Source organism: Canis lupus, chromosome 25 (assembly GCF_048164855.1).
Source record: "Canis lupus baileyi chromosome 25, mCanLup2.hap1, whole genome shotgun sequence".
NCBI classification, from domain to species: Eukaryota; Metazoa; Chordata; class Mammalia; order Carnivora; family Canidae; genus Canis; species Canis lupus.
This window is the reverse complement of record NC_132862.1, coordinates 9,168,905-9,193,183: the sequence shown is the minus strand read 5'-3', so window position 1 is coordinate 9,193,183 and position 24,279 is coordinate 9,168,905. Positions and strand designations below refer to the sequence as shown.

At 40.7% G+C, this 24,279-nt stretch overlaps 2 long non-coding RNA genes across 10 annotated transcripts in view; both read right to left on the bottom strand.

Annotated features, from left to right (window-relative positions):
* The window catches only part of LOC140617230 (uncharacterized), a 56,314-nt gene extending 51,125 nt beyond the window's left edge, over positions 1 to 5,189 (bottom strand). Inside the window, exons 1-2 of the long non-coding RNA XR_012017452.1 lie at positions 4,958 to 5,189; positions 2,592 to 2,647 (exon numbers count right to left, since the gene is read on the bottom strand). This is a non-coding gene — a long non-coding RNA (uncharacterized lncRNA). The remainder of the gene's footprint in view (positions 1 to 2,591; positions 2,648 to 4,957) is intronic.
* A 181-nt stretch (positions 5,190 to 5,370) lies between these two features.
* Positions 5,371 to 24,279, bottom strand: part of LOC140617227 (uncharacterized) — a 51,918-nt gene continuing 33,009 nt past the window's right edge. For 6 of the 9 annotated variants that reach the window (XR_012017443.1, XR_012017447.1, XR_012017446.1 and 3 more), the window contains 2 exons: positions 21,792 to 21,909; positions 13,907 to 16,747 (listed from right to left, as the gene is read on the bottom strand). This is a non-coding gene — a long non-coding RNA (uncharacterized lncRNA). Of the gene's footprint in view, positions 6,734 to 13,906; positions 16,748 to 21,454; positions 21,733 to 21,791; positions 21,910 to 24,279 lie in introns of those variants that run through there. The other 3 variants (XR_012017448.1, XR_012017449.1, XR_012017444.1) reach the window with 2 other exon arrangements.

The following is a 24,279-nucleotide window of genomic DNA, read 5'->3' as shown; positions in this document are numbered from 1 at the left end:
TGGCCCACAGACCACCAAAATCTTGGAATTTCCTGTGTTGAAAGTGATAAAAGTGGCTTCTGTTATGCTAACAACATGGGTTTTGGAATGCACACAAGGTCATCAGAAAAGACCAATACCCACAATTTGCTTTGATGTGGAACTGGAGGGTATTATGCTGAGTGAAGTAAGTCAATTGGAGAAGGACAATTATCATATGGTTTCACTCATACGTGAAATATAAGAAATAGTGAAAGGGTTTTTAAGGGAAAGGAGGGGAACTGAGTGGGAAAAACTTGAGAGGGAAACAAACCATGAGAGACTCCTAACTCTGGGAAATGAACAAAGAGTTGCGGAAGGTGAGGTGGGCATGGTAACTGGGTGACGGGTGACGGGCATTGAAGAGGGTACTTGATGGGATGAGCACTGGGTGTTATACTATATGTTGGCAAATTGAACTTCAATTAAAAAAAAAAAAGGTTGGGGGCTGGTTGCCAATGGAGCCAACTACATGTTTAGAAGATTGAAACTTTCAGTCCTACCCCAGATCTCCACAGAAGAGGGGCTGGAGGTTGAACGGTCAACAATGGCCAATGATTGAATCAGTCATACCTATGTAATGAAGCTTCCACAACAATCCAAACAGATAGGGTTTGAAGAAGTTCCAGGTTGGTGAATACATGGAGATTTGGGGGGAATGACACGCTCTGGGAGAGCGTTGGAAGCCTTGAGCCTTTCCCATATACCTTGCCCATATACCTCTTCCATCTGGCTGTTCCTGAAATGTATCCTTTTCTAATAAACCAGTGATCTAATAAGTAAAATGTTTGAGTTCTGTGAGCTGCTCTAGCAAAGTAATTGAACCTGAGGAGGTCCTGGGAACCACTGATTTGTAGCTAGTTGGCCAGAAGCACAGATGACAAGCTGGACTTATAACTGGCATGGGGTGGGCAGGGTGCAGTCTCGTAGGACTGAGTCCCTAACCTATGGAGTCTGTTGCTATCTCCAGGTAGGTAGTGTCAGAACGGAGTTGAACTGTAGGACACCCTACTAGTGTTTGAGAACTGCTTGGTTTTAGGTAGGAAGCCCTTCCCAGCGTACATATACGCATACACATGGAAATTGAGTCCAGGAACTTAAGTATATATAATTAATATGATTAATTAAGTATCAAGCATTTATTACTCATATAAATCAGGGAGATAAAGAGAACCAATATAAAAAAGTATCTCCCACGGTAACATATCATAAATAGCCTGTTACTGCTATACTATTGTAATTGAGTTTTTAAATTCACTTTAAAACAACTGATATTTCTTCATTCAAGAAATATTCATTGAGCACCAACTATGAGTCAGGCACTGCTTCAGGTACAGAGGACACAGCAAAGAATAAACCAAGCAAAAATCCCAATCCAGCTGGAGATGGAGATAGTAAATGAGGGACACCTGGGTAGCTCAGCAGTTGAGCGTCTGCCTTTGGCTCTGGGCATGGTCCCAGGGTCCGGGGATCAAGTCCCACTCTGAGCTCCTTGCGGAAAGCCTGCTTCTCTCTCTGTCTGTGTCTCTTTCTCTGTGTCTCTCATGAATAATTAAATAAAGTCTTTAAAAATAAAGGAAATGAAATACAGTGGCAATCTTCTGTATGCTCTGATTGACCTACCCTCCAGCCTTCTCCACCCTGAGCTATGCATCTCCACAGACCACATCAACAAGCTCACCTGCCCTCTCATCTCCAGTTGGATTTGGCCAATGGGAGGGACTTGCAGTTCAAGAGGAGAAAAAAGTTGTGGACTTCCTGTTCATCATGGGACAGCTATATCCTTCTCCCAAAAGTGGTCTTCCTCAAGCTGCTATCCTTTCTGGACTTTTCTCTCAATTCTAGTAAATTGCTCTTTCATTTTTCCCCTCCAGGCCCGGGGGTGTCAGTGGCTCCCCATCCTTCCCACCACTCTTGCCAGCCCTGCACACTACATGAGTCTTTGCTGGTGTCCCTAAACCTTGCCCACATCTCTGTCAATATTTCTTTTATTATACTGTGCTCCAATCACCTGGTTCAAGGATACTGTGTCTTGTTACAATCCTGCCCAATACACAAAATAAAGAAATAAGTTATATAGTAACTTATTGTGCGGTTGAGAAACCAAAGCCCAGGTAGTGGAATAGAAGTGCTGTTGAGAAACACAAAGCCAGGGAAGTAGAATGAAGTGTGACTCAGGGCAGGTGGATGCTTTCCAAAGGGCTTGGTCAGAAAAGGCTTCTTCAGTAGAAGTAAGCCATGCTATAAACTTGCCTACCTCCCAGCAGAACTTTCCTTTCAAAGGGAAGGAAAAGTGGGAAAGAAGCTCCAAAATTTCAAACCTGGAATTGAGGAATATGGCTGTAGCAGCAGAGGCAAGAGAAGGGGTGAAGGCTCAGAACACCCACATGCAGGTTGGCCCTCCCTGCTGCCCTCAGGGCGGCAGCCTTCACCCACATCAGCCTTGGCTTCTGTGGCACTAGGTGGGCCCTGGACTCTCAGGCACTCAGCACCAAGGGTGATACAAAATATTCTCTTCTTAATCCTCCCCAAATTTTACTCACTCCAGAGAAACATGAAACTCCTCATCTTACCCTCAGGGATAGCTCTCATGGAAACACAACATTCTGTCCTCATCTCTCACCCACGACTGGAAAAAAAAAAAAAAAAAGGCTTCATGTGTATTTGTCTTTTCATCTCTATTTATAAAATTGACATGATGTTTCTTGCCCCTATTTTTCTCAGTGTCTTCTTCACAAAGGCATAGGATAAATTACCTCGAACCTCGGGATGGGACAAGTGTTCTCTCTCTGGATGAACTTAGATGCTTCCTTCTACCGGACAACGAGGAGGGAGGTACCCTCTCGTGTTTTCCTCCCAGCATTGGGTAACAGGAGACTTAGAGCTAAGTGTCATGCTGAATTGCTATGACTTCTCTCCAAGAAGTTTTCTTAATGTAATTTTCTTTTCTGGTTTTTGTTTTATATGTCTTATTTTGTCATATTTGTGATTTCCTTATAGGACTAGATAGGCTATAAATAAATATTATAATGCAATCCAGTTAAAACATTTTATTTTAATTTGGTTGACTGTTTTTCCTGACTGTATCTACATCAAAATAATCCATGAACTATGAATATGAAAACGTTAGCCAATTAAAATTTCTGGTCTCTATACTAATGAAAATAAGCAATATGATTTTTCTCTCCCACTCAAGGGATCATGTTTCTTCATTCATGAAAGGAAAAGCAATACTTCTAGGTAATTTATTATTGTCAAGATTGGTGCTCAGTAGTGAGGGCTCAAAGATGAATGTGGTGCAGGCCCTATCCTCACGGAATTTATTGTCTAGAAGTTTATTTATTCTTTCAAACTTCTTATTCTGAACCAGTATTTATTTGCAGTTAAAAACTAATTTGCAAAAGAATACATTTTTGAAGCAAAGTTAGCTTTCGCACTTAGTTCTGTTCTCTCATGCCAACAGAGATGAAAGAAATACAAATTCTAAACATTCTCCAGTGGTAGCTTGCCCCCCAACAAACATGAGATTGTTTTTAAAATGCTTCCCAAAATCAGCACTTAAGGAGGCCAGCCACAGCTTCTGACAGGCTGCTGGGGGCCAGGGCGCTTTTGCCCTCCATCCACCCTGCTCCCTTCCGCATCAAATCCCCTTAAAACATTTAAAATCAAGATCTGCCTTTGAATTCCTGAAATGTGTGCACCTAATAGGTCAAGCTATCTTTTTATATCAATTATAATTCCTAGCAAGTTTTGTGATTTTTCCAAGCTTAATCAATCATTATGTGTCATCGACTATCCTAAAACTATCCACCAAAATATTTCAAGACCTGCAGATTCCTGAAATGGCTAGCCCCAGAGAATCTCCAACTTCTATAACGTTCATGCCTGGGACAATTATTCATTAAGCACTAGAGTTTTCCAGGCTCAGTGCTATGTGCTGGGAAAGAAAACGATAAACAAGACAGATATGTTCTCTGCCCTCGTCGAGCTGTGTCTAACAGAGAACACAAGGAGTAAACCAGTAACTCCAACGTGAGGAGGACAAGGATTTGTGTCTGTTGCCTCCACTGCTGTATCTCTCAAGCACGTAATGATGCCAGGCTCAACAAGTATTTGCTGGATGAATAGTATGAAGGAGGAGGCACAGAGGCTACAAGCTGGTCTGGGAAGCTGAAGGTAATCAGCTTTAAAAAATAGCCTTTTATCTGATACTTAGATGGAGAGTTTGAAGAGAAGAAGCAAGAGGGACACACAGGCAAGAAAACCTTTGTCCAGAGGCCCAGGGCTAAAGGAACTGCAGGGTTTTTTTTTAATAAATAAATAAATACATACCCAGAATGGTTGATGTGGCAAGACCATAGAGCAGAGTGACAAGAACTGGGATTGAAAAGTTTGATATAAGTGCCTGCTCAATCTTACCAAGCAGGTTAAGGATTTTGTACTTTATCTTACAAGCAATGGGAAACCATTGAGGTGTTTCAAGTAGATGGGTGATATGATCAGATTTGTATTTTTAATAGATTCTTCTAGGGATAGAAGTCCTTGTGGCTGATGTTAAAGACTGATGTCTTCATTCTCATAGTCTTCCTATCACTCTACACTGTTTAGTCCCCTTTTTGCTTGCTCTGTAGCACTCAATTTGTAAGACCTCTTTGTCAAAATCCCACATCCCTCCTGTGAGCCCAGCTTTTCCCCTCAGAGAGGGCATCGTCATTGTCTCTGATCAGAGACTTAGTTCCCTCATCCATGTGTTTTTATTCCGCGTACCCTTCCAATCATAAACATACCATATCTTGGTTTGCAGTACCATAGACACGTAATTCATTCCCAAGATTCTTCTCTCCTCTGTGATGATTCAATGCACTTATTATCCAAACAAGCAAATTTAAACTCCTCTGCCTCAGGAAATGCAAACTCCCTGCACAATTCCGAGAAATACCTGGATGAAGTTCGCATTCCTCTCGTGTGGTTTGCTCTCTTGTTCCAATCTGCTGCTCCCTAATCATTTCTGGTGGTCTTGTCATTGCTTCCTTACGCCGCCTCAACAGTCTGCAGGTGTATAGTGCCCCCAAACACAGAGCTCCCTTCAGCCTCCCAACCACAATGATGACTCAAGAACAGAGGACAATTTCAGAGAAGAAAAAAACAGAACCAAAAGTATCAACGCTCACTGTTACCACATCCTTTATGTGGAGGTCCCAGGCTGGTTGGTAATTTCCTCCATGGCCCTCAGCCAGCTGCCATATTGTTGGAACCAGTATCAGTTCAAATGAGAGTCCGGTTCTTTTTTTTTTTTTTTTTTAAGATTTTATTTATTTATTCATGAGAGACACAGAAAGAGAGAGAGGCAAAGACACAGGCAGAGGGAGAAGCAGGCTCCATGCAGGGAGCCTGACATGGGACTCGATTCTGGGTCTCCAGGATCTCGCCCTGAGCCAAAGGCGGGGCTAAACCACTGGGCCACCAGGGCTGCCCGAGAGTCTGGTTCTTGCTCAACCTCCTATCCAGTGTGTAGAGCCCAAACATTCCTTTTCCCTTAACCCCAACCAGGGGGATGGGGGGCTAAGCCAGGAGGCCCTGTAATAATCACAAGTGTCACCAACCCATGCAGAATGATGATAGCTATTTATAATCCTCCGTGTTTCAACTTTTCCCTTCCAGACTAGCTGCTGGGATTTACTTAACTTGGAAAACCAAAAGACCTGTTAAAATATTTTCTTCCACACTAAAAAGCAATCCTCCTTTGAAAGACAATTCTGCAACATCTCCCTAGAACACAGACATGGAGCAGTATTTTAAGGAACATTTTTTATTCGCTTTATAGATGTACAAGTATGTTTAATGGGGGAAAAATTATACATACACCCACACAGTGTTTCTCAAATTTTCCAAACTAATTACTCCTAACAAGTGAGAATTCCAGGAGGAGCTGAGCATTTTATCTCAAAGCAGCCTATGGCAAGCATATTCTTTCTTTGGAGTCTTGTATTTAATCTTCTAAAATTCACATACATTTTTGCATCCACTGTATAATATGTCCATTTATTTCAATACATAACAATAGAATGAAATACACTTAAACCCAGCCATAGTGCTGTAGGTGGGAGCCACAAATTTCTGTTCCAAGATTTGCATTATTCCAAGATTATTGAAACCACGTCAGCAAGCCTACAGCGGTGGGAGTTCTGGGGTGGTCCCCGAGTTCTATACACATTTGCATTATCATAGGCTTCACTGATAATCTGATACTTTTTGAACACTAAAGTATGTGATTTATGCCAAGAAAGTGTGATAAGGAATGAATATACATTAATCAACTCCACCATAATACAACATTTTGGCACTTAATCGGGGTTCACTCACTAGGTAAATGACTTGATCCTACCCACCAACTTTGATGAGAATGTAACTCAACTTCTTGCATCAGTAAGAGAAGAAATTATTGCAGATAATGAAATATTGATGTCATTTTCAAAGAGTTTACACTTAAAATGTTTTCTTCACCCTCGTCTCCTAGAAAAGAGGCTAAAGCAAGGATTAAGATTGCCAGTATTTTACAAGAGAAGCACAAGCCGTGAGCAATCAGGGTGATGGGAAGAGGGAAGTCAGGCAAAGTGCAAAGCATTGTTTTCAGAGCAGTTCGTTTATCTCAGGATCAAGATGATAATCCTAAGGGAGGCTTCTTGGATGGATTCACTCAGTAGATGCAAACTCTCTGGAAGAGAAACATGGAGAAACCATGCCTTAGAGTAGTCCATGGGACAGAGAAGAGAGACACTTGATCTGCCTCCTATTTTCCAGGTTCATTTCAAGAGCATCTAATTCCCCCCACACTCCATCCTCTGGCCAACTGCTCCAGACAATAGACTCTCCACTCTAGAGTGAGAGGTTTCATCTAGGTCCAAAAGTGGAGGGGATCCCAGTGTAGGTGGAGAGCTGAGCAAGAACAAGGAGGAAGTTGTCAAGAGCCTCTGAGAAAGTTCGCCAGCTCTGGGTCCCAAAAATACAAGCAAGTTACAGAAAAAGGACAAATTCTATTCCATTCAACACCAATTAGATATCGAACAACAACAAAAAAATTATCATCTTGACCTGAAGATGAACGAACCTCACATAAAGTCTACAATATTGTCCCTCTGATTTGAACTCCCCAATCTATAAAACTTTATGGCAGTTTCTACCCTGTTCCCCCCAAACTAGTATTTAAAATGTCTTCTTGTACAGTTTCCTGAGCATGTATGCAGTACCTGCCCCCTCTCATCATATTCTCGGTTGCTCTAAATCTAAATTATAGCATAATCATTAAGAACATTGATACTGGCTAGTTTACTAATTGTTAGAATTCTGTTTGTTAATAAACTCAGTCTTTCACAAGAAATAAGTGTTATAATGCATTAAAAAACATTTTGGAAATGTCCGGTACCTGGCACTTAAATATTTTATAGTATTTATTATTATTATTACTATTGTTATTATTATTATTATTCATACCACAAATCAATTAATAAAGTATAAAATATATCATAAATGTTCAGTCAAGTGTTTTTGTTCCAAGATTGATCCATGTAGGCTATCCTTTTTAAAATACTCATCTACACTAGAAGGAATTAAATACTATTCTGGGTCTTTTTGATTTTTTTGTCAAGTGAGGAGATTAGACTGAATGATCTCCAAACTCCATAAAGTTACTTGTTATGTATTAAAGTTTTTTTTGTTCTCATTGAAACATCTACTTACAACCTCTTCTAGTTACTAGCCAACGTAAGTACAACAACATGTATTATTATGAAGAAATTATGAAAATAAGCACTGGGTGTGTAAGATATGATTCACAATGATGACGCAGGTGATGTTCCACTTAGATATCGATCAGCTCTAGCAAAATTGAACAGATACAAAACTAAAACATCATCTCCTGCCATAAAATTTCTCTTTTTCTCCCTACCACAATGAGTAGTTTGTCCATCCATCCAGGAGCTCATGGCAAAGAACAAAATGGCAATTTCTTTAACCTCAATATGTCTTGTTATTTGCATCTACAAAAAAAAAAATATATATATATATATTTGAATCTATTCAGTGCATCCTGAGTAGCACTGCTTAGTTCTAGCCACCATCATCTCTCTCTTAATAATAGCCCAATAACTGCCTTGTTTCCCTACAATTATTCTTGAATCTTCTAATCCATTCTCCTTCTCCATATCCTCCAAATATGCCCATTTTAAGACCAACTCTATCTTCCTTGTTTCTAGGTTCTAATCCCTCCATGTCTTCTGTGGTAGATTAAATTGTTATAGAGAAAATACTCTCTCACCCACTTGCCTCCTTCTGTGCCCTAGAGATGTGGGGCATGGCCATGTGACTTAGGCCAGTGGGATGTTAGTCCATGTGACCCAAGCAGAAGCTGTGCCCATTGTTTGCTGTCAGTCTTGTTCTTTTGTGCTTTTGCCATGACCGTGAAAAGAGCATCCTTAGACAGCTACTGGCCCTTGGGCCTACACCACAGAGTGATGCGTGTGGAGCAGAGCCTTTTTCTGTGACCCTCACATCTGCAGCCTAAAGCCAAACCAACACAGTCGACTTGCATAAGCAAAAAATAAATGCTTACTGTCTTCTGCCTCTCTGATGCAGTGGTTGCTTATCCTCCAGCAATCACTAACTGATATGGCTTCATGTAAAATCCACTGAAAAATACTTAATATGACCTGAAAGGCCCTTTATGGGTTTCTTCAGCCTCACTTGTACCGTGCTTCCTCTTCTTCCTCCCCACACTATACTCTGACTACCCTCTCAGTTCTTCAACCATGCCAAAGCCTTTTCCCAGCATAGAATCTCTACATACATTGTTCTTTTGACCCGGATGCTATTTCTCTGTCCCCTCAGTCTAACCAACTTTGATTCACATTCAATCTATCAGTACATGTCCCTACCATGGAAAAACAGCTTTAAAACTCCCCCTCACCAAATAGCAGACTGGAACTAATCCCCATATTGCATATTTCCTCCTCTGTACATTTCTTTCATTGCACTCAGTTGTGTTTTTTTATATTTTATTTAAATTCAATTTGCCAACATACAGTATGACACCCAGTGCTCATCCCATCAAGTGCCCTCCTTAGTGCCCATCACCCAGTTACCTTATCCACCCACCCTCCTCCCCTTCTTCAACCCTCTGTTTGTTTCCCAGGTTCAGGAGTCCTTCATGGTTTGTCTTCCTCTCTAATTTTCCCCACTCAATTTCCCATCCTTATAGGCCCTTTCACTATTTCTTATTTTCTACATATGAGTGAAACCATATGATGGTTGTCTTTCTCTGATTGTCTTATTTCACTCAGCATGGTACCCTCTAGTTCCATCACATTGAAGCAAATGATAAGGGTATTTGTCCTTTCTGATTACTAATATTCCAATATACATATAATTATATATAATATAATATTCCAATATATATGCCATATATATATATGCCATATCTTCTTTATCCATTCATCTGTCGAAGGACATCGTGGCTCCTTCCACAGTTTGGCTATTGTGGACATTGCTGCTATAAACATTGGGGTGCAGGTGTTCCCATGTTTCACTGAATCTGTATCTTTTGGGTAAATCCCCAGCAGTGCAATTGCTGGGTCGAGGGTAGCTCTATTTTTAACTTCTTGAGGAACCTCCACACAGTTTTCCAGAGTGGCTGCACCAGTTCACATTCCCACCAACAGTGCAGGAGGGTTCCCCTTTCTCCACATCCTCTCCAACATTTGCTGTTTCCTGTCTTGTTAATTTTCCCCATTCTCACTGGTGTGAGGTGGTATCTCATTGTGGTTTTGATTTGTATTTCCTTCATGGCTAGTGATGTGGAGCATTTGCACTCAAAAGAATTGTGATTTATTGTCTTGGGAAAATGGTTAATGTCTCTTAAACATGAAATAGTGAACTCTTATCATATCAAGGATGACGTCGGTCTATACCTGTACCTGATACCTCTGTACCATTATGACTAACTTGAATAAACAACTTGATCACTCATATTTCCTTGATTGGAGCAGACTAAAATAGTATTTACACACTGTTTATCTTATATCAAATGATGCGAATAAAACCATCATCTGTTAGAGCCCTTCAAAGTGTGGGTTGTTTCAATTGAGCAGACAATTTTCTTGTCTTTCTAGAATCCAGTCTATTTCTCATATTCTTGTCACTACAATACATCCAGGTATGTCACCAGTCTGAAATGATAGCCAACAATCTATCTTTTCCTTTATTTCTAGCAGTATCATCTGACAAATTGAATTATGATACCCCATTTGTAAACAAAAATTGTAAAAGAAATTATAACAGAACTATTTTTTAAGGTTAAAGAAATTTTTTAATTAAAATGTTGCCAAGGGGGGTGGGGTGCCTGGATGGCTCAGCTGGTTAAGTGTCTGCCTTCAGCTGAGGTCATGATCCCGGAGTCTCAGGATCAAGCCCCACATCAGGCTTCCTGCTCAATGGGGAGCACATTTCTCCCTCTGCCTCTTCCTGTCTCTACCCCTGCATGTGCTCTCTCTCTCTGTCAAATAAATAAAATCTTAAAAAAAAAAAAAAATGTTGTCGAAGGGGAAGGGTGAAGTGAAAATATCTTGAGTCCAGAATTGTAATAGAGAAGGAAGGGGCGTACCAGGTAACGGGGGTGCGGGGGTGGGAAACACCTGTTTTCCCATATGTGCAAAGCGTTGTAATTGGCAGGAAAAGAAAAAGAGAGAGAGGGAGGGATGAGGAGGGAAAGGAGAAAGGAGGGAAGAGAGGGAGGGAGAGAGGGAAGGAGGAAGAGTAGAAAAGGAATGGAAAAAGATTTTCTGTATCAGCAGCCCCAGTGCTTGAAACTGAATTGGAGCATAAGCTCCTGTCTATAAAATAATATCCTTCATCAGGTTTCAAAAATAGCTGTTAAGGGGTTAACAGTCTGAAGGCTGGAACTCCGCCTAGACCACTCTCTGCTAAAGCAGCTGTGTAAGCAACAGACTCTGTAACCTTCAGAGCAGCTGTTAGGAGCAGCAGAGAATGAGGGTCAGGCCATATGGGAAAAATAGGTCAAATCAGCATTTTTACACAGAAAAACTCAAGGCAAACCTTCTCACAGAGTTTTCTGATAGGACCTTCTATAGTATCTAAAATCTGGTCTTCCATCACTATGAACCATTAGCAAGCAAGACCAGGAAGGCCAGATTTTTATCGGGCTTCTCTTCAAGAATGACCCACGTAGGGGATCCCTGGGTGGCGCAGAGGTTTGGCGCCTGCCTTTGGCCCAGGGCGCGATCATGGAGACCCGGGATCGAATCCCACGTCGGGGTCCCAGTGCATGGAGCCTGCTTCTCCCTCTGCCTATGTCTCTGCCTCTCTCTCTCTCTCAATCTCTCTCTCTCTGTGTGACTATCATGAATAAATAAAAATTAAAAAAAAAAAAAAAGAATGACCCACATAGATGGGCCTCAAAGCACCTGCGCTTCTATACCTGAGGACAAAACAACTTGATGATAAACTGAGCTGAATCTTACGGGTTATTTGCATTTATGGCTGGATTCTTTTAAGTGATGTGTGTAAGGTACTTAACATTACACCCATGTAGTGAATGTTGATGGTCTCGTCCACCCCAAATAACACCCGTTCCTGTGACGGGTTACTGCCTCTACTTAGCCATAGGATTAAAAGAAAAATTGCCATTTTCTTACAGATCCCAGTTAGTCACCACTATTGATTGGCCCAGGGATACTTACCCAACAGAAACTGGATTAATAAGAGTATCCCACATCCTGGACACAGTTTATTGGGCAAGGATAGGGTAAAGGTATCCTTTGCTTTTCCTAAGTTCTCCTTATGCCACGTTGCTTTTCGGAAAGACCTATATCGATACCTGATTTCCCTAGTTGAAAGAAACTTGAAGATTTTCACTTTGAAGAAAAAAGAGTAAAAATAGCATTTAACCTTTGTTTGAGGCATGCTGTCATAGAGCACTGAGTGGCGCCCCCAAGCTCCTTCCCTGAGAACTACGCTCAGCATCTCCACACCAAGCCACCAGAGCTCTGAACTGTGTCTGAGAGCATCTGTATTTTATTTTATTTTTTTTTTATTTTTTTTTATTTTTTTATTTTTTTAATTTTGATTTACTTATGATAGTAACAGAGAGAGAGAGAGAGAGGCAGAGACACAGGCAGAGGGAGAAGCAGGCTCCATGCACCGGGAGCCCGACGTGGGATTCGATCCCGGGTCTCCAGGATCGCGCCCTGGGCCAAAGGCAGGCGCCAAACCGCTGCGCCACCCAGGGATCCCTATTTTTATTTTTTTTAGCATCTGTATTTTATTGCCATTATTTTGTGCATCCATTAGCAAGACACGTGCTAAGGTATCAGAAAAGCCTAAGAGTGGTAATTTGGGGGGGGGGGGGTCTTGGAACACTCAAAAATTCTTTCCACATAAAGTGATGTTAATTGCTTCTTCACACCATTTCAGGTTTCATAGGAACATTCTCCTTTAGAGAGTGAGGGACATCTGTACCTGACTTCTGTTGAGGTAGTTTAAACTTTTCCTTGGGCTACAGTGTTCTTTGTTTCTTTGTTGTTTATTAACTTGGGATGAGAGAAAGAATTTGGGTCCCTCAGTGTGGAAGAATGAGGGGAGTAATTGCTAGCATTTGTTTCCTGCTGTGTAGCAAAAGCCAGTGTGATAGAATAAAAGCAGAGAGAAGAAAGATAGACCAACCCAGTGTCCATCAAGTCTGTGTTCCAGTCACCTCTAAAACCACCCAGAGTCCTGCTTTCTTTCACTTGCTACCCAAAGTTCTGACTAATATACACTGACCTCTAGTAACAATTCAGTAAACAACGAATAGGACTGGTGACTCTACTAACCATTTTTCAAAGACCCCAAATCAAGATTCTTGGTCTGAAAAAGGATTTCTCACATTTGTGATTTTTCTATATCAAAGTCTTACAAATGTGTGAATGCCCACGGATACTTTGTCAAATAGGTCACATATCATATTTTTAAAAAGTATTAAAATTGTGTGATATTGGAAATACCATGAAATATCCAGTAAGTATGGGTGCCATAATCTGGGGTGCTGACAGCAATAGACATCATATGGGAAGACACAGAAATGGCCTACTTCTCCATAAGGGAAAACAATTCTGAGTTGAAAAAAATGAATTTAACTAGAGTGCCTAAAATCTAATATTAATATTGTTATTATAATCCTAAGGGTGCCAGAACAAATATATGCTATCCTATTGTCCCTTTGGAGAATTTCATATCAAGAACTATGAAGAGAGAATATATATGTGTGTGTGTATATATATATTTATATGATATTAAAATTAATCGAAACACTCTCAAGCCCTAAGCAAAATGGCTCTAGCAGCTAAAAGTCCAAGATTGTTCCTCCACCCAGGCTGGAACTAATCAAAAGTCTGAAGGAGGCAAAACATGTTTTCAGTTTTTCTCATGAGCACTAGATATGTGCATCTCTCAAATCTAACTGTGGGCGCATTTCTTAGGAAACTGTACTGGAAAAATTAATTGTTCCCTGTCCTGACCTCCTATAAGATTTGTTTCTTGTTGATTCCCCATCCTATATTGTATTTCTACTTTTTCTGCTTCAATATGAGCTTTTCAGGGGCAAAGATTGTTTTGAAAAATAATGTGTTAACCAAATTGATTGTCCTCTCCTCAAAGAAATGAATTGAAGAAATGAGTTAAAATTCAACAGCTAAAACATTGCATTAAGATAAGTTCCTTGTATTTCTATTTCCCGAGGACAAAAGCAATGACTGTTTTTGACCATGACCCAAAGTAGCAAAGACATTTTACCTTGTAACACAGTACACATGTACATAGATACATAAAATCAAAACAGAGATTTCACAAAACGTTATTTATTTTTAAAAGATGGACAAGTTCTGACACCTAGTTCATTTTTTTCTTTTTGATAATAATGACTGTGACTCATTAGAGGAATTTCATGACTCCTGATGAATCATGACCCATAGTTTGAAAATATGGCTCTAATGAGAACCTATGGGTTGGTGCATGTTTATCAGAGAAAGTGAGAAAGTTAAGTGAAATCCTCAAAGCAGGTGAAGTCTCAGAAATGGCCAGAATATCTATAGCTTACTTAACTTATAGATCATGGAATTATGAATTCCTAGAAATATTAGTCCAGAAGCAAAACCTGGAAGCCTCTCCCACTCTCACTATAGTTTTTATCTACATATCACAAGATCTGCGTAAACAAAATCTTGAAGGATTTCTTCTTTCCTTCAACAATCTGTTGGGCACTGTGCTTTAGCTGTTGGAGCTGCAGGGGTGAATAAAACACACAAAGTCCCTGTCCTCATGGAGTTTACATTCTAGTGAATGAACACAGACATGTTTAATACAACTTCAGGTAGTGATAGATTATGAAAGAAAAACAAATTATGGCAAGAGTCTAGAAGGTGGTGGAAAAGGGGAAAGGGCTATCTTAGGGTAGCCCAGAAAGGCTTCTCTGTGAAGGTGATGTTTGAACAGAATCTGAGTGAGCCAGTTGAACATCTAGGGATGTGTGAGGCGGAACAGCAAGTGTTGTAAATATATTTGTGCTAAAGTAAGGGGCTGCTGGGCCTGGTCAGTAGATATAGCAATCACATCAATGGTGTAGATGGACCCAACCACAGCCCGTTCCGAGGGAAACCACCTTGAACATAATCACTGGCCCTCTGGCAGATGTATTAACATGTTCTCCTCTCTTCTTCCAGCATGTCAGCCACTAGGTTTGGGCACTTGACCCGTGGTTCCTAGACTTGGAATTGGTTTCACTAATTTGATAGAAAATAGGGATCATTTCCTGTTATGGATTGAATTGTGTCCCCCTCCAAATTTCACAGGTTGGAGTCCTAATCCCTAATACCTCAGAATGTGAAAAGAGGGCCACTAAAGATGTAATTAGTGAATATGAGGCCCCTACTGGCATAGAACAGGCCCCTAATCCAATATGACTGGTGCGTCCTCACAAAAGGGAGGGATTTGGACATAGATATGCGCACAAGGAGGACACCATGTGAATATGATGATGGTCATCTCCAAACCATCCAGGCTGTTCCAGGCCTGGAACAGCCTCTTCCCTAACCCTACCAACACCCTGCTATTGTCCTTCCAGCCTCCCAAACTGTGAGACAAATAACTGTCTGTTGTCTGAGCCTCCCAGCTTATGGCACTTTGTTACCACAACCCTAGCTAACCAACTACACCTCTCTGGGGAGGAGTTGAGTAGATTCCATGTGTAGTAGGGTAGTTAATATATGGATGAATTGTGGCACATGGGGTAGACTACTATTTGCATAGGAGGGATAGCCCCACTTTTTAGCTGAGCCAACTACATTTCCCACCCTCCAGGGCAGTGGACTGTGGCCAGATCTTTAAGCTCTGGCCAATGAGCTGTAATCAGATGTATCTTGTGGGGGCTTCCAGCAGCCTTCCTTAAAAATAGCTGGCAGCTGTCTTTTTCCTTTTTCTGTATCCCTTCTTCCTTCCTGGGGGCTGAAATGCAGATGTGATGGTGGTATTTAAACCATGAGTGACATTGGTAGTGAAAGCTGTAGAGGATAAAAGGAAACCTGGATAATTAAAAGCTTTGTGGAACAGAGTCATCATCACACCAACACTGAGTTCCCACATCTGGACTTGGACATGAGAAAGAAATGGTCTTTTATCTGGTCTAAACCATTGTTTGGGGAGGGAGGTTAACTATTACTTGCAGTGGGATCTAATCTTAATGGATACAAGCATGCAGCGTGAAAATGGGAGGAAAACACATCCCCACGGAGGATGTTAGCCTTGGAGGAAGGAAAATCAGATTGAGAAGGAATAATCAAGGGATACGAGGAAAACCAGGAGGAAATTATACCTGGAAAGCTAAAAAAATATCTAAAAGGGAGAAATAAAGGTCTGACTTTAGATCTTACTGAACTGATACAAGGACCAAGAAATGTCTCATGTTTCTCCAACTTGATGTGCATAGGAATCATTTGGAGTCTCATTAACACGCACAATAGGATTCAAGAAGTCTGGGTGTGGACGTTCAGGTGATGTCGATGTCAATGCTACTGGTACACCTGAAGGGGCAAAGGTTGAGACCAGAGTGGTTCTCAAAGTACGGTTCTTGTACCATCAGCATCACCAGGAACCTGACAGAGATGCACATTCTTGGCCACACCCCAGACCTACTGAATCAGAGGGAGGGGAGGGGAAGGGGGGCGGGGGATGGGGATAGAGAGGGCAGAGGTGGGGCGGTGGGCGGCAATCTGTTCCAACCAGCATGTCAGGTGATTCTGATGCCCACTGAAGGCTGGCAACCACTGGTGAGAGCAATAATAACAATAATAATAACGACTCCCACAGACATTGAACGCCACCTGTGGGCCAGCCCTATTAACACCTTTCTTACATCGTCTTCTTAGGTCCTCACAACAATCTATGTTACCAATGAGGAGAATAAGACGGACGAGGATGGGTGCTTTGCCAAGGGCACACCACTAGCAGGTGGTCGATCCAAGAAACCACGTTCAGTGCTCAGGACGCTTGGCCAACTCTGCTTCCAGGGTCAGCAGGGCCATCGCTATAAACAGTTCCAGCGAGTGTGAAGTCAGAAGCCAGACTGCAGCAGCTTTGGAAGGGGGGAAGTGGAAAAGTGGATGCAGAATGCTTCTTCAAAAACCTAGGCCTTGAGGGAGGAAAGAGGAATAAAGTAAGAACTGGAAGGTAATGGAGGGCCAGTGTGTGTTTCTTGCTTGCTTGTCTAAGAGGGGAATCGCTCTGAACTAAAAGAGGAATAGAGGATCTCAAGATACGGGATGAGATTTCAAAAAAATCAAGCCTGAGCACATCAGGGCAGGATGAACGAGGAAGGAGAGACAATGGATTATGTTAGGAGAGCTCGGAGGGGATGGGACATTTTTCCAGGAAAGGGGAGAGGCTGAGGCAGAGGAGAATAGTGAACCTTGAATACCTGGTGGGCTATTACATGGAAGGGGAACAAATCTTATTTTTATGGCTCTAGAGGGTGGACCAAGGGATGAAAGTTACAGGGGATAGATTTCATCTTAAAATGAGAAAGAACGGTCTAATGATTTAAGTTATTTGGAAACAGAATGACTTGCCCTTTGAGGTGGTGATTTTCCTACAGCCGAAAGCACTTAGGGAGAAGCTATTTGACAGCCAGGAGGCAAGGTGTATAAAGGATTATTCCTCTGAGTTCACTGGGGGTTTTAACTATGTTGAAATTTTATGCTGTGTCCCTGCACTGCCTGTTCCATTAGTAAACCACTAAAGTATAGTCCTGCTTACGGTATAAGAAGGATTTTCTTTGTGTAGTTTACAACTTGGAGCCTTCTTGCTCTAATTTACAAGTAATGGAGATTACCTACATCTCTGACATTATCAAAACAATCCATGTATTTGAAATCATTTAAGTCACCACTTAATATTAGTGATTCTGAAGTCTCGCTTTATTCCCCCCCCCCCCCCCGCCCCATGGATCCTGTTTCTTAGCTCCCATTCATTTTTTTTTTCTTTTCCTAGGTGATTTGGACTATATAAACAAGTGACTGGATTTTCTTGTCATGCTAAACTGAAGTCCTTTCACAGATACTGTTCAGAGCCATCTGTAGACATCACCATGACTTAATAGATGGAATGTCTCTTCTCCCAGAAGATGCCATTATTTCCAAGGAGAGAAAATAATCTTTTGATAAATTTATGAAAAGAAAACCACAAAAGCCAGCAACATCTCAGCAAACCCCAAACTGACCCTACAAGGGCTTGATCTGTTCTTTTTTTCTCATAGCCTGAAGACCTCGGCATAACCCGAACTTTCTGATCTCTCCGCTGTGGAAACCGGGCCATTGGAAGGGAAGCCCAAACTAAAGCCCTTTTGCCTTCCAAGAAAATGAATGCCACTCACCAGAGTAGGTGGTGGCTTTTGAGCCCAGTGGTACAAGAGCAGAACACTGGACGGCAACACCATCTGTTCCACCTGCTGTGCAGAACAGTTGGTCCAGTGCCCATAGTGTGGATTGCAACTAAGACTGGGCACTTACAGAACTGCTGCTTCCTCTTGGGTTCAAATTCACTGCAACAGCAAGCACTTTGTGAAACCTAAACTTAGACTTTGCAAAACGACCAGAACCTTCCATCTCTTAGAGTAAACTGGAGAATTAGGGCACCGACCCTTTGTTCTTGGCTTGTGAATTTGAAAAGATGGTTTCTAAGATTAAGTTTTTACTTAATCTTACTTACTAAGTTTTATATAGGGGTGCTTTTGAGCAGAATATCTTTCTCTTCACATACCTTTGTAATATTTTGTAGGATATGGTGATTGATCTATAAGTGTATATACACACGTGTATATATGTTGGATATGTATATGTACACATATATGAATACATAATATATATGAAATTTTAGATTTTTACTTCTGAAGCTTCAGATTGAAAGTAACACTTCCACTTGACATATTGTCACATGATATGTGCACGCACATATATTATTAGGAACATGTCAGAGAATGTAAGGAACTTAAACCAAACACAACCCAGTCTTTAGAAATACTTTAAAGAGAAACAATATCTTATATGGCAGTATTATACTGCTAATATTTGAGTCCTTCTCATGTATTTGAAGTTCAATAAAATTTACAAACAATGTAAGTCCAGAAAGGCAGCATTCTAAGATTCTAAGGTGACCCCTGAAAATAATTTGTTGGTGGCACATACTACCATGTGTCAGTGTGTTTCAAAAACTGCTCTACTTATTTTTCTCGCCTCTTAAAGTACCAAATAATCCTCAAATGGCCCTTGAAAATGTATTCGTAATACAATCATGACATTTTAATAAAATTAGAAGAATTTTTGATAAGGTCACCGTTCTTCAAAAAATTTGGAAGAGCTAGTTTGAGAACTGGTCTAAAAAGAGGATTTTTTTCTGATTTAATTCCTGAGTTTTTCTGTGAATCTGTTGGTTTATCTGTTCTATTTCTTCTGAGAGAAGGAAAGAGCATTTTCAACCTCGTGCCTTTAAGGGAAGCAGGGCTGTTAACAGTAGACCACTAGGAGGCAGCATGGAACCGGGAATCAGGAGCCTTGGGTTTGGTTCTGCTCAGCGCCAGCTGTCTCCACAATTGTCCTGTAAACTCTCTAGAGTGTCAGTTTCCAAAGCACAGCCACATGCCACAATTTTGATGTAGCCTGTGTTGTTTTTACAATTTGGTGGAGACTGTGACCCACTTGGAAGACCTGATATACGGGGCGGGGTGGACATGGGTTGGGAACACAAGGGTAGGCCACCAAAGGTCTATTTGTGTGAGAGAAGCTGGAGCCTCCCGGGGACTCTCCATTCCAAGGTGCAGTGGTTTGGTCCAAGTGCAGGGAGAGTGTTGGGAATGGAAGGGACTTTGAGTACAGCCAAGGGTATGTTGCTTACCCAGCTCCCTAGCTTCCTCCTACACCTAATGTGAGATGGGAAGTGGTCGGTTCTTAGGGCAGGGCCTAGGCCGATAAGTATCATTCCATTAATTTGTAGGAAGATATTCCTGCCTCAGGGATCAGAACATTCCTATCTCTGTGATCAGAGCATTCTCCCTTTGGGCAGACTGACATGAAAAACCAAACAATGATCAGAAAGGTGCTGGGTGACGACTGTTGAATAGGTTCCAGGCATGAGGCATCTGTCTCCCACAGACATGGTCTTGGTGAGACCAGACACTGGAAATCTGGTAGCTAAAGCTGCCTTCCCTTCTTAGTGCAGCGTACACGCGGTCCATTGGTTTTATCCACATGCCTGGGAAAAAATGGTTATGCATCTTAAAAATAACTTGAATAAGTCCCTGATTTCTCCTCTGAGTTAGTGTTGTGCTTCTGTGGACTCATCAAGCGATAACATGGCCCAATGATAAAGAGTTCCGGCAGTGGAGCCGGCCAGCCTGGGTTCACACTGCAACGCTGTGGCCTGCCATGCCAGCTAGGCAAAGCATCCCATCTCTCTGCGACTCCCACCTTCTTCATCTCTAAAATGGGGGAAGTCATAATATCTGTTTTCCAAGACGATCATGAAGATTAAATGAGTTAGCACACAAAGCACTTGACAGAGTGCCTGACATGTAGCGAGCACTTACATTTTAGCTCTTTTGAAAATGCACTTGCCTATTTCCTTTGCAAATATTTTTTTGTGACCTTAATGAGTCTACTATAGGCAATGACTTTCCATGCTCCCTAACAGGGTGGTATTATAACATGGCCAAGAATTTAATATATGCATATACACACCCTGATTAGTTAGTTCACATGGCCTGTTTTTCAGCAGAACTATTTTATATATTCATGCTGATTAGTTAATTGACATAGTTAACTTTTTAGCAGTAGTATCATCACTATTATCATCGTAATGAATCACAATGCTAAAATTAAACCTTTTTTTTTCTATTAATGAGCATGTATTCCTTAGGCACAAGAAAATAAATATCTATTCCTGGTTGAAGTCTTTTTTCAACTATAGAGTGGTGGCCTTCAAAAGGAGACAATCTATTGATCACTTCCTGAGTTGAGCCATAGGGAAAAAAAAAAAAAAAGGAAGAGAGAATCAGAACCTTGGGGACATGTTTTGCATGCGTTAGCAAAGTCCGATGTGAGCTTTCTACGTTAGTGTGTCAGGATATGTTGTGCTATCTTCGTCTCATTCCTGCTAGAAGGTCAGAGTAAATGAAGAAAACAAACAGTCCCAAAGTGCTGGGTAAAAGTTGCAAAATAAAAATAGAGGACAATTTTAAAACACATTAATGAAAGTTATTTAGCAATTCTAAGTAGATGCAATTGGATTTGCTTCTTTTGCTGTCGGTTTTGAATCATTTAATTCATGTAAAATATATTATCCCAGGCAATTTTTTAATCTCATCTTTTGAGGGTTTAAGACTTAATAAGCAGCAAGCTAAAACTGTAGTTAAATGTGTAAATCATTTGCACAAATAATCGATAATAGGATTTATTAGGGAATATAATAGCCAGTCTAACACTTAATCTTGAGTAAATGAATAATTTGTGAAGTACTTCATGACTTTTCAGGAAATTTATAATCACACGGTTAGATTTACATCAGAGCTTTGGGTAATTTCAGAATATAAAATAATAAAAATATTATAGGACGAGTTCTTGAAATTTGAGATAAAAAGAGCATGATTGATGTTATGAAATCATTGTTTTAATTATACTTTCTTTAGCTGTTAGATTATATCCACTGCCTTTTAATGCCAACTTTTGTGGTTTAAAAAATCCGTTTTAATCATCTCCGTTTCCAGCCCCCTTTCCCTGCTGTTTTACCTTTGCAGAGTTGCCCATGTATATCATGAGGACTACCAGGGGCAGGTCAACAGACACTGCCATTAAAAGCAAAGGCAAAAGTCAACATTTATTTTTTCATACTTTTCAATGAGGGTGGTATTATGACTTGGTGTAAGAACTGCACTCTCCTGCTGAAAGTAATAAGAATGGGCTAGAGTTCTCAGAGAGGCCCCCTGAGCACCCAGAGGCAATGCCTAGGGTGAGAGTGTCTTCCATGGGTCTCCAGGGCCGGTGGCTTGGCTCTCAGCTGAGTCAAAACTCAATTCGGTCCATCTATCTGGATAATCAATCTCTTGGAGACTCACATTAACCAAATCATCTGAAAATGATGCATACATCAGAATCCCAGTTAGTTAAGTTGCAGTGAAAAATACATACTCTTTCCTGTTACCACAATTTCTGAGCTGGCCAGGGGTGGTGTGCCATTCTGCTCCTCATTGTGACCAACGGGCCGAACATGGTATTTTGCACATAGCAGCCACCCAGTAGGTATTAACTAAATTTAAAGGAGAGACAAAAAGAGAGGGACACACACACACACACACATACAGAGAGAGAGAGAGAGAGAGAAAGGGAGTAAGACTGAGGAGGAAAGGATATAGTTCCAATAGAATGTCAACCAAATCGTCAAAGCTTACTGTTCCATCCCACTCCCCAGGCAACACAGTTGTGATCTACTAGTTAATGCTACTTCATACTAGTTCTTCACATTCCTTTTTTTCTCTTGAGAAAAAAGAAATGAATTCTTTCACTCTCCTTTCTTTCAGTCTTTTTCATTCTCTTTATAATTCAGCCTTTCTGCAGAGAGATTACCTTATAACTGGTAAAAATGTCAACTTTTCCAAATAAACTTTTCCAGCCCTACCTCTCGGACTCAAAAATTGTCAACTTACTCAAACTTCCCAAACCTCCCTGGACACGTTTTAGTAGACAGTCTCTTTATTCTTTGAGATGGTCTCCTTCCAGATTCAGGATCCCCTTCTTCACCTGTATGTTCCATCTACAATGAGTGCTTCTTTGAGTCAAAAATATATTTCAACACATCTCCCCACCCCGTTCCCGAAAGGTAATGGCAATTCCATGTCAGTACCCAGTCCCCCCAGCCAGCAAAACAAAGAAAAAAGAAAATCTTGTATCCAATTTGTAAATTCCTGTGTTTGAAACTTATTGCCACTTGTGACCTCACAATTATGCATGGGCATTGACAGTACAAATTTCATCTTCTCTTGAAGATGAAGACATCTTCAATGTCTCCTGGGTGACATTTTGGCACCCAGGATTGTGCAACAGTTTTCTATGTTAAAAAATCAAATAATAATTCCCTCATTCTAACTCTTGGCCCAAATCAGACCTTTGCATGGTTCAAACAAAGAACCGCTGAACTGCCAACTGAAGGAGTCCATGGCTGATGAATTACCTGCAAAGCTCTGAATCCTGCTTCGAAAGTATACACGAAGCACAGGACCTGATAGTGGCTGGTGGGTGACACCAAGGAGCCCTCTGAGCCTATTCCTGTCCTGAGTCACAGCCTCAAACACATCATAGAGCTGGCAGGGAACAGGCACAGAATTCAGACTTCCTCTCTTAGCCATCTTTCCCAACAAATGTCTAGGGAAATTTTCCCTGTTAGGGCTATTATTATTATCTTCATTATTCACACTAAAAATAATAAAGATAATGTTGAGACTGAAAGTCATTGTGATGATGCTAATAATGACTAATATTAATCAAAAGTCTCTTCTGGCCCAATCTCTTCCTAGTATTTCATAGATATTGTCTCATTTCATCTTCAGAACAACTCTATGAAGTTTTATCATCTTTTTCATTATACAGATGAGGAACTTGAGGCCTAGAAGATTAAAAGAAAAAAAAACAAAACTTGCTTAAGATTAAGCAATCACACAGCAATTAAGTGACATTACCATTACTGGACTTCTGGATTGTTCAACCGCTCATTTCTTTCTTTCTTTCTTTCTTTCTTTCTTTCTTTCTTTCTTTCTTTCTTTCTTTCTTTCTTTCTTTCTTTCTTTCTCCTTTCTTTCTTTCTTTCTTTCTTTCTTTCTTTCTTTCTTTCTTTCTTCTTTCTTTCTTTCTCTTTCTTTCTTTCTTTCTTTTTTTTTTTAAAGACTTTATTTATTTATTCATGAGAGACACACAGAGAGAGAGAAGCAGAGACAGAGGCAGAGGGAGAAGCAGGCTCCATGCAGGGAGCCCAACGTGGGATGGGATCCTGGGTCTCCAGGATTACACCCTGGGCCAAGGCGCGCTAAACCACTGAGCCACCCGGGGTTGCCCTCGACCCTTCATTTCTTAACTAGTACTTTTGACCTCTCCTATAGGAAATCCCAGTAGGGAAATAAATCATTTGCATGACACAAGCCAGCAAGAGAATCTCAGATTTCTAAAAATCTCATTAGACTGTTTTTTACATTTACCTTTTGGTCAATTCTGACTTATTCGGGGGCCAATATGGCTAGCTAACCTCCTAGGTTCACCTACCTTTATGCTCTACTAAACTTTTTATCACTTTCGGATTTACATCCCACCCTATCAGAAGGGAAGGAGGGAAACAAAGAGATAGAAGATAGAATTAATTGTGTTACCATAACAGCTTTGGGTACAGCTGAGAGACTTTGAAACTAATGTATAAAATTAAGCTTCAGGATTATCTACTTCTTTATACTTCATTCATCTGGATATAATGAGATGAGTCAGCCAGTAGCCAAATCCCACTTACAATTGTGATGTAAGTATTAGAAGAAAAGCTTCATATATTATACTTCTGCCATTGTTGCCCTAAGAACATTTGCTTTATGTTTTCTTTTTTATAGTTGGAAATTCTGTAAATGTAACTTATGAATAGCAT